Genomic DNA, 15,088 nt, shown 5'->3' on the forward strand with positions numbered 1-15,088 from the left:
AGCAAGTTGCAAGTGAAAATCTATGTCTATGACTGAGTTTGCATTACTGCTTATTTTGACCTCTGCTGGCTCTGAAAAGCTCATTTTCAACGTTTGATTCAGAATGTGATAAAACCAGATCCAGCCACTAAAATGCATCATTCTTTTTGTTTTAGACAACATTTCATGCACTGTTAAACATGTTAAAACATGTTGCAATTGAAAATCTATGTCTATGACTGAGTTTGCATTACTGCTTATTTTGACCTCTGCTGGCTCTGAAAAGCTCATTTTCAACGTTCAATTCAGAATGTGATAAAACCAGATCCAGCCACTAAAAAGCATTTTCTTTTTGTTTTAGACAACATTTCATGCACTGTTAAACATGTTAAAGCAAGTTGCAAGTGAAAATCTATGTCTCTGACTGAGTTTGCATTACTGCTTATTTTGACCGCTGCTGGCTGAGAACAGCTCATTTTCAACTTTCAATTCAGAATGTGATAAAACCAGATCCAGCCACAAAAAATCATCATTCTTTTTGTTTTAGACAACATTTCATGCACTGTTAAACATGTTAAAGCAAGTTGCAAGTGAAAATCTATGTCTATGACTGAGTTTGCATTACTGCTTATTTTGACCTCTGCTGGCTGAGTAAAGCTCATTTTCAACGTCCAATACAGAATGTGATAAAACCAGATCCAGCTACTAAAATACATCATTCTTTTTGTTTTAGACAACATTTCATGCACTGTTAAACATGTTAAAGCAAGTTGCAAGTGAAAATCTATGTCTATGACTGAGTTTGCATTACTGCTTATTTTCACCTCTGCTGGCTCTGAAAAGCTCATTTTCAACGTTCAATTCAGAATGTGATAAAACCAGATCCAGCCACTAAAAAGCATTTTCTTTTTGTTTTAGACAACATTTCATGCACTGTTAAACATGTTAAAGCAAGTTACAAGTGAAAATCTATGTCTCTGACTGAGTTTGCATTACTGCTTATTTTGACCTCTGCTGGCTGAGAACAGCTCATTTTCAACGTTCAATTCAGATTGTGATAAAACCAGATCCAGCCACATAAAATCATCATTCTTTTTGTTTTAGACAACATTTCATGCACTGTTAAACATGTTAAAGCAAGTTGCAAGTGAAAATCTATGTCTATGACTGAGTTTGCATTACTGCTTATTTTGACCTCTGCTGGCTGAGTAAAGCTCATTTTCAACGTCCAATACAGAATGTGATAAAACCAGATCCAGCTACTAAAATACATCATTCTTTTTGTTTTAGACAACATTTCATGCACTGTTAAACATGTTAAAGCAAGTTGCAAGTGAAAATCTATGTCTATGACTGAGTTTGCATTACTGCTTATTTTGACCTCTGCTGGCTCTGAAAAGCTCATTTTCAACGTTCAATTCAGAATGTGATAAAACCAGATCCAGCCACTAAAATGCATCATTCTTTTTGTTTTAGACAACATTTTATGCACTGTTAAACATGTTAAAGCAAGTTGCAAGTGAAAATCTATGTCTATGACTGAGTTTGCATTACTGCTTATTTTCACCTCTGCTGGCTCTGAAAAGCTCATTTTCAACGTTCAATTCAGAATGTGATAAAACCAGATCCAGCCACTAAAAAGCATTTTCTTTTTGTTTTAGACAACATTTCATGCACTGTTAAATGTGTTTAAGAAAGTTGCAAGTGAAAATCTATGTCTCTGACTGAGTTTGCATTACTGCTTGTTTTGACCTCTGCTGGCTGAGTAAAGCTCATTTTCAACGTCCAATGCAGAATGTGATAAAACCAGATCCAGCTACTAAAATGCATCATTCTTTTTGTTTTAGACAACATTTCATGCACTGTTAAACATGTTAAAGCAAGTTGCAAGTGAAAATCTATGTCTATGACTGAGTTTGCATTACTGCTTATTTTGACCTCTGCTGGCTGAGAACAGCTCATTTTCAACGTTCAATTCAGAATGTGATAAAACCAGATCCAGCCACAAAAAATCATCATTGTTTTTGTTTTAGACAACATTTCATGCACTGTTAAACATGTTAAAGCAAGTTGCAAGTGAAAATCTATGTCTATGACTGAGTTTGCATTACTGCTTATTTTGACCTCTGCTGGCTGAGTAAAGCTCATTTTCAACGTCCAATACAGAATGTGATAAAACCAGATCCAGCTACTAAAATACATCATTCTTTTGTTTTAGACAACATTTCATGCACTGTTAAACATGTTAAAGCAAGTTGCAAGTGAAAATCTATGTCTATGACTGAGTTTGCACTACTGCTTGTTTTGACCTCTGCTGGCTGAGTAAAGCTCATTTTCAACGTCCAATGCAGAATGTGATAAAACCAGATCCAGCTACTAAAATGCATCATTCTTTTTGTTTAAGACAACATTTCATGCACTGTTAAACATGTTAAAGCAAGTTGCAAGTGAAAATCTATGTCTATGACTGAGTTTGCATTACTGCTTATTTTGACCTCTGCAGGCTGAGAACAGCTCATTTTCAACGTTCAATTCAGAATGTGAAAAAACCAGATCCAGCCACAAAAAAATCATCATTGTTTTTGTTTTAGACAATATTTCATGCACTGCTAAACATGTTAAAGCAAGTTGCAAGTGAAAATCTATGTCTATGACTGAGTTTGCATTACTGCTTATTTTGACCTCTGCTGGCTGAGTAAAGCTCATTTTCAACGTCCAATACAGAATGTGATAAAACCAGATCCAGCTACTAAAATACATCATTCTTTTTGTTTTAGACAACATTTCATGCACTGTTAAACATGTTAAAACAAGTTGCAATTGAAAATCTATGTCTATGACTGAGTTTGCATTACTGCTTATTTTCACCTCTGCTGGCTCTGAAAAGCTCATTTTCAACGTTCAATTCAGAATGTGATAAAACCAGATCCAGCCACTAAAAAGCATTTTCTTTTTGTTTTAGACAACATTTCATGCACTGTTAAATGTGTTTAAGAAAGTTGCAAGTGAAAATCTATGTCTCTGACTGAGTTTGCATTACTGCTTGTTTTGACCTCTGCTGGCTGAGTAAAGCTCATTTTTAACGTCCAATGCAGAATGTGATAAAACCAGATCCAGCTACTAAAATGCATCATTCTTTTTGTTTTAGACAACATTTCATGCACTGTTAAACATGTTAAAGCAAGTTGCAAGTGAAAATCTATGTCTATGACTGAGTTTGCATTACTGCTTATTTTGACCTCTGCTGGCTGAGAACAGCTCATTTTCAACGTTCAATTCAAAATGTGATAAAACCAGATCCAGCCACAAAAAATCATCATTCTTTTTGTTTTAGACAACATTTCATGCACTGTTAAACATGTTAAAGCAAGTTGCAAGTGAAAATCTATGTCTATGACTGAGTTTGCATTACTGCTTATTTTGACCTCTGCTGGCTGAGTAAAGCTCATTTTCAACGTCCAATGCAGAATGTGATAAAACCAGATCCAGCTACTAAAATGCATCATTCTTTTTGTTTTAGACAACATTTCATGCACTGTTAAACATGTTAAAGCAAGTTGCAAGTGAAAATCTATGTCTATGACTGAGTTTGCATTACTGCTTATTTTGACCTCTGCTGGCTGAGAACAGCTCATTTTCAACGTTCAATTCAGAATGTGATAAAACCAGATCCAGCCACAAAAAATCATCATTGTTTTTGTTTTAGACAACATTTCATGCACTGTTAAATGTGTTTAAGAAAGTTGCAAGTGAAAATCTATGTCTCTGACTGAGTTTGCATTACTGCTTGTTTTGACCTCTGCTGGCTGAGTAAAGCTCATTTTCAACGTCCAATGCAGAATGTGATACAACCAGATCCAGCTACTAAAATGCATCATTCTTTTTGTTTCAGACAACATTTCATGCACTGTTAAACATGTTAAAGCAAGTTGCAAGTGAAAATCTATGTCTCTGACTGAGTTTGCATTACTGCTTATTTTGACCTCTGCTGGCTGAGAACAGCTCATTTTCAACGTTCAATTCAGAATGTGATAAAACCAGATCCAGCCACAAAAAATCATCATTCTTTTTGTTTTAGACAACATTTCATGCACTGTTAAACATGTTAAAGCAAGTTGCAAGTGAAAATCTATGTCTATGACTGAGTTTGCATTACTGCTTATTTTGACCTCTGCTGGCTGAGTAAAGCTCATTTTCAACGTCCAATACAGAATGTGATAAAACCAGATCCAGCTACTAAAATACATCATTCTTTTTGTTTTAGACAACATTTCATGCACTGTTAAACATGTTAAAGCAAGTTGCAAGTGAAAATCTATGTCTATGACTGAGTTTGCATTACTGCTTATTTTCACCTCTGCTGGCTCTGAAAAGCTCATTTTCAACGTTCAATTCAGAATGTGATAAAACCAGATCCAGCCACTAAAAAGCATTTTCTTTTTGTTTTAGACAACATTTCATACACTGTTAAACATGTTAAAGCAAGTTACAAGTGAAAATCTATGTCTCTGACTGAGTTTGCATTACTGCTTATTTTGACCTCTGCTGGCTGAGAACAGCTCATTTTCAACGTTCAATTCAGAATGTGATAAAACCAGATCCAGCCACAAAAAATCATCATTGTTTTTGTTTTAGACAACATTTCATGCACTGTTAAACATGTTAAAGCAAGTTGCAAGTGAAAATCTATGTCTATGACTGAGTTTGCATTACTGCTTATTTTGACCTCTGCTGGCTGAGAACAGCTCATTTTCAACTTTCAATTCAGAATGTGATAAAACCAGATCCAACCACAAAAAATCATCATTCTTTTTGTTTTAGACAACATTTCATGCACTGTTAAACATGTTAAAGCAAGTTGCAAGTGAAAATCTATGTCTATGACTGAGTTTGCATTACTGCTTATTTTGACCTCTGCTGGCTCTGAAAAGCTCATTTTCAACGTTTGATTCAGAATGTGATAAAACCAGATCCAGCCACTAAAATGCATCATTCTTTTTGTTTTAGACAACATTTCATGCACTGTTAAACATGTTAAAACATGTTGCAATTAAAAATCTAAGTCTATGACTGAGTTTGCATTACTGCTTATTTTGACCTCTGCTGGCTCTGAAAAGCTCATTTTCAACGTTCAATTCAGAATGTGATAAAACCAGATCCAGCCACTAAAAAGCATTTTCTTTTTGTTTTAGACAACATTTCATGCACTGTTAAACATGTTAAAGCAAGTTGCAAGTGAAAATCTATGTCTCTGACTGAGTTTGCATTACTGCTTATTTTGACCTCTGCTGGCTGAGAACAGCTCATTTTCAACTTTCAATTCAGAATGTGATAAAACCAGATCCAGCCACAAAAAATCATCATTCTTTTTGTTTTAGACAACATTTCATGCACTGTTAAACATGTTAAAGCAAGTTGCAAGTGAAAATCTATGTCTATGACTGAGTTTGCATTACTGCTTATTTTGACCTCTGCTGGCTGAGAACAGCTCATTTTCAACGTTCAATTCAGAATGTGATAAAACCAGATCCAGCCACAAAAAATCATCATTCTTTTTGTTTTAGACAACATTTCATGCACTGTTAAACATGTTAAAGCAAGTTGCAAGTGAAAATCTATGTCTATGACTGAGTTTGCATTACTGCTTATTTTGACCTCTGCTGGCTGAGTAAAGCTCATTTTCAACGTCCAATACAGAATGTGATAAAACCAGATCCAGCTACTAAAATACATCATTCTTTTTGTTTTAGACAACATTTCATGCACTGTTAAACATGTTAAAGCAAGTTGCAAGTGAAAATCTATGTCTATGACTGAGTTTGCATTACTGCTTATTTTGACCTCTGCTGGCTCTGAAAAGCTCATTTTCAACGTTCAATTCAGAATGTGATAAAACCAGATCCAGCCACTAAAAAGCATTTTCTTTTTGTTTTAGACAACATTTCATGCACTGTTAAATGTGTTTAAGAAAGTTGCAAGTGAAAATCTATGTCTCTGACTGAGTTTGCATTACTGCTTGTTTTGACCTCTGCTGGCTGAGTAAAGCTCATTTTCAACGTCCAATGCAGAATGTGATAAAACCAGATCCAGCTACTAAAATGCATCATTCTTTTTGTTTTAGACAACATTTCATGCACTGCTAAACATGTTAAAGCAAGTTGCAAGTGAAAATCTATGTCTATGACTGAGTTTGCATTACTGCTTATTTTGACCTCTGCTGGCTGAGAACAGCTCATTTTCAACGTTCAATTCAGAATGTGATAAAACCAGATCCAGCCACTAAAATGCATCATTCTTTTTATTTTAGACAACATTTTATGCACTGGTAAACATGTTAAAGCAAGTTGCAAGTGAAAATCTATGTCTATGACTGAGTTTGCATTACGGCTTATTTTCACCTCTGCTGGCTCTGAAAAGCTCATTTTCAACGTTCAATTCAGAATGTGATAAAACCAGATCCAGCCACTAAAAAGCATTTTCTTTTTGTTTTAGACAACATTTCATGCACTGTTAAATGTGTTTAAGAAAGTTGCAAGTGAAAATCTATGTCTCTGACTGAGTTTGCATTACTGCTTGTTTTGACCTCTGCTGGCTGAGAACAGCTCATTTTCAACGTTCAATTCAGAATGTGATAAAACCAGATCCAGCCACAAAAAATCATCATTGTTTTTGTTTTAGACAACATTTCATGCACTGTTAAACATGTTAAAGCAAGTTGCAAGTGAAAATCTATGTCTATGACTGAGTTTGCATTACTGCTTATTTTGACCTCTGCTGGCTGAGTAAAGCTCATTTTCAACGTCCAATACAGAATGTGATAAAACCAGATCCAGCTACTAAAATACATCATTCTTTTTGTTTTAGACAACATTTCATGCACTGTTAAACATGTTAAAGCAAGTTGCAAGTGAAAATCTATGTCTCTGACTGAGTTTGCACTACTGCTTGTTTTGACCTCTGCTGGCTGAGTAAAGCTCATTTTCAACGTCCAATGCAGAATGTGATAAAACCAGATCCAGCTACTAAAATGCATCATTCTTTTTGTTTAAGACAACATTTCATGCACTGTTAAACATGTTAAAGCAAGTTGCAAGTGAAAATCTATGTCTATGACTGAGTTTGCATTACTGCTTATTTTGACCTCTGCAGGCTGAGAACAGCTCATTTTCAACGTTCAATTCAGAATGTGATAAAACCAGATCCAGCCACAAAAAAATCATCATTGTTTTTGTTTTAGACAACATTTCATGCACTGCTAAACATGTTAAAGCAAGTTGCAAGTGAAAATCTATGTCTATGACTGAGTTTGCATTACTGCTTATTTTGACCTCTGCTGGCTGAGTAAAGCTCATTTTCAACTTCCAATACAGAATGTGATAAAACCAGATCCAGCTACTAAAATACATCATTCTTTTTGTTTTAGACAACATTTCATGCACTGTTAAACATGTTAAAACAAGTTGCAATTGAAAATCTATGTCTATGACTGAGTTTGCATTACTGCTTATTTTCACCTCTGCTGGCTCTGAAAAGCTCATTTTCAACGTTCAATTCAGAATGTGATAAAACCAGATCCAGCCACTAAAAAGCATTTTCTTTTTGTTTTAGACAACATTTCATGCACTGTTAAATGTGTTTAAGAAAGTTGCAAGTGAAAATCTATGTCTCTGACTGAGTTTGCATTACTGCTTGTTTTGACCTCTGCTGGCTGAGTAAAGCTCATTTTTAACGTCCAATGCAGAATGTGATAAAACCAGATCCAGCTACTAAAATGCATCATTCTTTTTGTTTTAGACAACATTTCATGCACTGTTAAACATGTTAAAGCAAGTTGCAAGTGAAAATCTATGTCTATGACTGAGTTTGCATTACTGCTTATTTTGACCTCTGCTGGCTGAGAACAGCTCATTTTCAACGTTCAATTCAAAATGTGATAAAACCAGATCCAGCCACAAAAAATCATCATTCTTTTTGTTTTAGACAACATTTCATGCACTGTTAAACATGTTAAAGCAAGTTGCAAGTGAAAATCTATGTCTATGACTGAGTTTGCATTACTGCTTATTTTGACCTCTGCTGGCTGAGTAAAGCTCATTTTCAACGTCCAATGCAGAATGTGATAAAACCAGATCCAGCTACTAAAATGCATCATTCTTTTTGTTTTAGACAACATTTCATGCACTGTTAAACATGTTAAAGCAAGTTGCAAGTGAAAATCTATGTCTATGACTGAGTTTGCATTACTGCTTATTTTGACCTCTGCTGGCTGAGAACAGCTCATTTTCAACGTTCAATTCAGAATGTGATAAAACCAGATCCAGCCACAAAAAATCATCATTGTTTTTGTTTTAGACAACATTTCATGCACTGTTAAATGTGTTTAAGAAAGTTGCAAGTGAAAATCTATGTCTCTGACTGAGTTTGCATTACTGCTTGTTTTGACCTCTGCTGGCTGAGTAAAGCTCATTTTCAACGTCCAATGCAGAATGTGATAAAACCAGATCCAGCTACTAAAATGCATCATTCTTTTTGTTTTAGACAACATTTCATGCACTGTTAAACATGTTAAAGCAAGTTGCAAGTGAAAATCTATGTCTATGACTGAGTTTGCATTACTGCTTATTTTGACCTCTGCTGGCTGAGAACAGCTCATTTTCAACGTTCAATTCAGAATGTGATAAAACCAGATCCAGCCACAAAAAATCATCATTGTTTTTGTTTTAGACAACATTTCATGCACTGTTAAACATGTTAAAGCAAGTTGCAAGTGAAAATCTATGTCTATGACTGAGTTTGCATTACTGCTTATTTTGACCTCTGCTGGCTCTGAAAAGCTCATTTTCAACGTTCAATTCCGAATGTGATAAAACCAGATCCAGCTACTAAAATGCATCATTCTTTTTGTTTTAGACAACATTTCATGCACTGTTAAACATGTTAAAGCAAGTTGCAAGTGAAAATCTATGTCTATGACTGAGTTTGCATTACTGCTTATTTTCACCTCTGCTGGCTCTGAAAAGCTCATTTTCAACGTTCAATTCAGAATGTGATAAAACCAGATCCAGCCACTAAAAAGCATTTTCTTTTTGTTTTAGACAACATTTCATGCACTGTTAAATGTGTTTAAGAAAGTTGCAAGTGAAAATATATGTCTCTGACTGAGTTTGCATTACTGCTTGTTTTGACCTCTGCTGGCTGAGTAAAGCTCATTTTTAACGTCCAATGCAGAATGTGATAAAACCAGATCCAGCTACTAAAATGCATCATTCTTTTTGTTTTAGACAACATTTCATGCACTGTTAAACATGTTAAAGCAAGTTGCAAGTGAAAATCTATGTCTATGACTGAGTTTGCATTACTGCTTATTTTGACCTCTGCTGGCTGAGAACAGCTCATTTTCAACGTTCAATTCAGAATGTGATAAAACCAGATCCAGCCACTAAAATGCATCATTCTTTTTATTTTAGACAACATTTTATGCACTGTTAAACATGTTAAAGCAAGTTGCAAGTGAAAATCTATGTCTATGACTGAGTTTGCATTACGGCTTATTTTCACCTCTGCTGGCTCTGAAAAGCTCATTTTCAACGTTCAATTCAGAATGTGATAAAACCAGATCCAGCCACTAAAAAGCATTTTCTTTTTGTTTTAGACAACATTTCATGCACTGTTAAATGTGTTTAAGAAAGTTGCAAGTGAAAATCTATGTCTCTGACTGAGTTTGCATTACTGCTTGTTTTGACCTCTGCTGGCTGAGAACAGCTCATTTTCAACGTTCAATTCAAAATGTGATAAAACCAGATCCAGCCACAAAAAATCATCATTGTTTTTGTTTTAGACAACATTTCATGCACTGTTAAACATGTTAAAGCAAGTTGCAAGTGAAAATCTATGTCTATGACTGAGTTTGCATTACTGCTTATTTTGACCTCTGCTGGCTGAGTAAAGCTCATTTTCAACGTCCAATGCAGAATGTGATAAAACCAGATCCAGCTACTAAAATGCATCATTCTTTTTGTTTTAGACAACATTTCATGCACTGTTAAACATGTTAAAGCAAGTTGCAAGTGAAAATCTATGTCTATGACTGAGTTTGCATTACTGCTTATTTTGACCTCTGCTGGCTGAGAACAGCTCATTTTCAACGTTCAATTCAGAATGTGATAAAACCAGATCCAGCCACAAAAAATCATCATTGTTTTTGTTTTAGACAACATTTCATGCACTGTTAAATGTGTTTAAGAAAGTTGCAAGTGAAAATCTATGTCTCTGACTGAGTTTGCATAACTGCTTGTTTTGACCTCTGCTGGCTGAGTAAAGCTCATTTTCAACGTCCAATGCAGAATGTGATAAAACCAGATCCAGCTACTAAAATGCATCATTCTTTTTGTTTTAGACAACATTTCATGCACTGTTAAACATGTTAAAGCAAGTTGCAAGTGAAAATCTATGTCTATGACTGAGTTTGCATTACTGCTTATTTTGACCTCTGCTGGCTGAGAACAGCTCATTTTCAACGTTCAATTCAGAATGTGATAAAACCAGATCCAGCCACAAAAAATCATCATTGTTTTTGTTTTAGACAACATTTCATGCACTGTTAAACATGTTAAAGCAAGTTGCAAGTGAAAATCTATGTCTATGACTGAGTTTGCATTACTGCTTATTTTGACCTCTGCTGGCTGAGTAAAGCTCATTTTCAACGTCCAATACAGAATGTGATAAAACCAGATCCAGCTACTAAAATACATCATTTTTTTTGTTTTAGACAACATTTCATGCACTGTTAAACATGTTAAAGCAAGTTGCAAGTGAAAATCTATGTCTATGACTGAGTTTGCATTACTGCTTATTTTCACCTCTGCTGGCTCAGAAAAGCTCATTTTCAACGTTCAATTCAGAATGTGATAAAACCAGATCCAGCCACTAAAAAGCATTTTCTTTTTGTTTTAGACAACATTTCATGCACTGTTAAATATGTTTAGGAAAGTTGCAAGTGAAAATCTGTCTCTGACTGAGTTTGCATTACTGCTTGTTTTGACCTCTGCTGGCTGAGTAAAGCTCATTTTCAACGTCCAATGCAGAATGTGATAAAACCTGATCCAGCTACTAAAATGCATCATTCTTTTTGTTTTAGACAACATTTCATGCACTGTTAAACATGTTAAAGCAAGTTGCAAGTGAAAATCTATGTCTATGACTGAGTTTGCATTACTGCTTATTTTGACCTCTGCTGGCTGAGAACAGCTTATTTTCAACGTTCAATTCAGAATGTGATAAAACCAGATCCAGCCACAAAAAATCATCATTCTTTTTGTTTTAGACAACATTTCATGCACTGTTAAACATGTTAAAGCAAGTTGCAAGTGAAAATCTATGTCTATGACTGAGTTTGCATTACTGCTTATTTTGACCTCTGCTGGCTAAGAAAAAGCTCATTTTCAACGTCCAATACAGAATGTGATAAAACCAGATCCAGCTACTAAAATACATCATTCTTTTTGTTTTTGACAACATTTCATGCACTGTTAAACATGTTAAAGCAAGTTGCAAGTGAAAATCTATGTCTATGACTGAGTTTGCACTACTGCTTGTTTTAACCTCTGCTGGCTGAGTAAAGCTCATTTTCAACGTCCAATGCAGAATGTGATAAAACCAGATCCAGCTACTAAAATGCATCATTCTTTTTGTTTTAGACAACATTTCATGCACTGTTAAACATGTTAAAGCAAGTTGCAAGTGAAAATCTATGTCTATGACTGAGTTTGCATTACTGCTTATTTTGACCTCTGCTGGCTGAGAACAGCTCATTTTCAACGTTCATTTCAGAATGTGATAAAACCAGATCCAGCCACAAAAAATCATCATTGTTTTTGTTTTAGACAACATTTCATGCACTGTTAAATGTGTTTAAGAAAGTTGCAAGTGAAAATCTATGTCTCTGACTGAGTTTGCATTACTGCTTGTTTTGACCTCTGCTGGCTGAGTAAAGCTCATTTTCAACGTCCAATGCAGAATGTGATAAAACCAGATCCAGCTACTAAAATGCATCATTCTTTTTGTTTTAGACAACATTTCATGCACTGTTAAACATGTTAAAGCAAGTTGCAAGTGAAAATCTATGTCTATGACTGAGTTTGCATTACTGCTTATTTTGACCTCTGCTGGCTGAGAACAGCTCATTTTCAACGTTCAATTGAGAATGTTGTAAGGTCCACCCAGTTGGCCCAATGCCGGTGTCCACTGGTGGATGAAGGTTCACTGCATGTTCGATCTTTCCAGTGCACAATGTTGATTTATATTAAACTTAACTCATATCTGACTCCAATTTTAGTATGAGATGGTTTAGAATATTAATATATTTATCCTCGTTTTATCTGACTCCAATTATAAAACATTAAGAAGATTATATCAATATGTAATTTAGATAAATGTTTGAACCGTTTGTCTTCACTAGTAACTATTACATTCGTTCATTCGGGTGCTCATGTCGCTCAGAGAAATCGCCTCGGCCGAAGGCGTCCCTCACGGTCACACTCCGGTCAGTCTTGAATATTAAACAGAGGTAAATTGACTAATACTTTAGATGGCCGCTACCAGCGCGCTCATTCTAAAATACTTTAGTTAGTCCCGCTTAGATGTACACCTTTGAGTTAAGACAATCATCATTTCTAATTAGAGGTTAGGGCATTAATATAAATGTACCCGACTACTGGACTCTATAGTAACTTTGGTTTTCACCAAGCCCATGGTTTCCCATATGAACTTAATTTAGAATAATATTACCTTCAAACAAAGGTCGGGTACCCAATCTAGGTTAGTCGTGCAACACCTTGTTGACCTAGATGGAAGTTATCGCCCTTTCCACCTAAGTACACATGAATCAATACCAAGAGTCAGCCGGATCCCTAAAACACAATTAGTGTGCCAATGCTCCATCTCAATTGGATTTTAGTCCGTCTACTGACCTGACGCAAGACGTGCGGAAACAAGGATACAGCGTAATCTACTTGAATTAATAATTACAGAGTGAGCAAAATATGGTCAAACATTACAATTTATTAGTCAGGTAAATGTATTATGCCAATTCAATCAGTCAATTCATAAATGATCAATACAAAACATCAAATTATCAAAGATAAATCCAAGATGAAAAAGATGCATTCCTGACTTTGAAATATACATAACATGGGGCAGACCCCATGTTATGGGCTGATCTGGTTAGGCAGAATCGCCTTGAGCTTTTCTTAGCCCTTACCTTAAATAATCCAAGAATTCCCTCAAGGAAGGGGGTGTGAATGTATAACAAAAGGCATTCACACTTAGTGTCACACCCCTCACAGTGGTTCAAAAAATGCCTGAAGTTATATATTTATTGTTCTGATTATGTCTATTTCTGAGAGAATGAGACCATTGTACCAATCGCACTGAGACATTTCAAATGATATCAAACATGATAGTTAAAGTCAGTTTGGTTAATTCTAGAACATTCAAACATTGAAATGACCATATGTGTGAATTGGGGGGATGAAGCAGAGTCTCAGCATAGTCAGATGCAAATGCAGCAGGAACTGGTTTTTCCCGCATTCCTCCCTGGTGGGTTGTGAAGTCACCAGTCTCTGTTTTCAGCTCATGTTTTGAATTGTCAAAGAAATCAGAATATTTGCAATATTTCAATTCTTACAGATAACCCCCATTTGATCCCGTGGGTCAGATATAAATGTGTCCATGGGGTCACTATGTATCCTTGTTGAGGTCGTTCAGGGGCAATTCAAGACAGTCTCTGCAGCATTATCAGTTGTAGGTCGTGTTCAGCAGGTAGCTAAACAGGTCCAGGCTCGTTTTCACCTCTTTTGATGAGCCTGACCCGAATGCACTGCTCATTCAGTCCATACAGGCCTTCATAGCTTCCACTGTGTCCTTCCCCTGACAAAAGTGTCCACGTCGTGTGGGCTTCTCATAGTCTGCTTCTTCTGATGAATCTGGTCACCTCCATATATGCAGACATCGGCATGTGGGGGTCTACAGTGTGTATACACTGCCTTCTCCCGGACACCTAAACAGCAACTTGATGGCTCAGCGATTGAACAGTTATGAACTTGTGTCATTCTGCATTGGAGAAAGTCATGAGGTTAAGCATAAAATATATGATCAAAACATAAAAGTCAGCAAGTGCGAGTCGTACAACTGGTCTCAGGTCTCTTTCAATCTGTTTAAATGGTCCAATCAAAAACAGATAATTCTTTGTCACCACTGAGATAGGGTATAATGATAGGGAGAATATTAAATATTCTTGGTTTGAATTACTCAAGGTAAAGCTATCAAAAGGGCAGTGCAACTTATTAAAACAGTATAACAGGCAGTATGCATCATAAAACATATCATCATGACAATACATTCAAATAAATGACATTCATTTTCAAAATGAAAAAACGTGAAGATATTTGTCATACATGATAGTAATCACATTATTTAACCATAATTATGAAGGTATATCTATAATAATGTGTGTGTTTGTGTGTGTATGTTGTGTGGTGTGTGTGTGTGTGTGTGTGTGTGTGTGTGTGTGTGTGTGTGTGTGTGTGTGTGTGTGTGTGTGTGTGTTTATGTGTGTGTGGGGGGGCTTGAACACAATTGATGGTATTTGTCAAATTTAAATGTCCTAGTGATTATTAGAAGTGTCCTCACTTCGGTTTAATTTTAATCACTTTAGCACTTATACCTGTTATTGGTGATAGATTGGAAAACCAGGGGCCCTCTGGTTTGTCAACCATCCTCATAACAGTCAGTGTATCTATCCTTAAATTTAATTGGCAAGTTCGCCTCTATTGAAGTTTTATACCATCAATTTGTTGTCAAAGCCATGCAAATGTGTAATTTCTTTTCAGCTGACAGAGGGTGTCAGAGGGTGTTTGTTGTCTCGTCTGTCATCAGATTAATTATTCTGTTCTATGTGTGTGAGGCTAATGTGTTTTGTTTGTATAAACATGGACAAAAGGTCTTAATTAATGAGATTTGACTCCTGGGTCTTTGAAGACTAAGGTGTTATCTATGTGCCTGGGTTTACCTGTGGCTATGTGTCAGTGTAATGCTCCGAACAATGGTAATC

This window comes from Danio rerio, chromosome 6 (assembly GCF_049306965.1).
Source record: "Danio rerio strain Tuebingen ecotype United States chromosome 6, GRCz12tu, whole genome shotgun sequence".
Classification (NCBI taxonomy): Eukaryota; Metazoa; Chordata; class Actinopteri; order Cypriniformes; family Danionidae; genus Danio; species Danio rerio.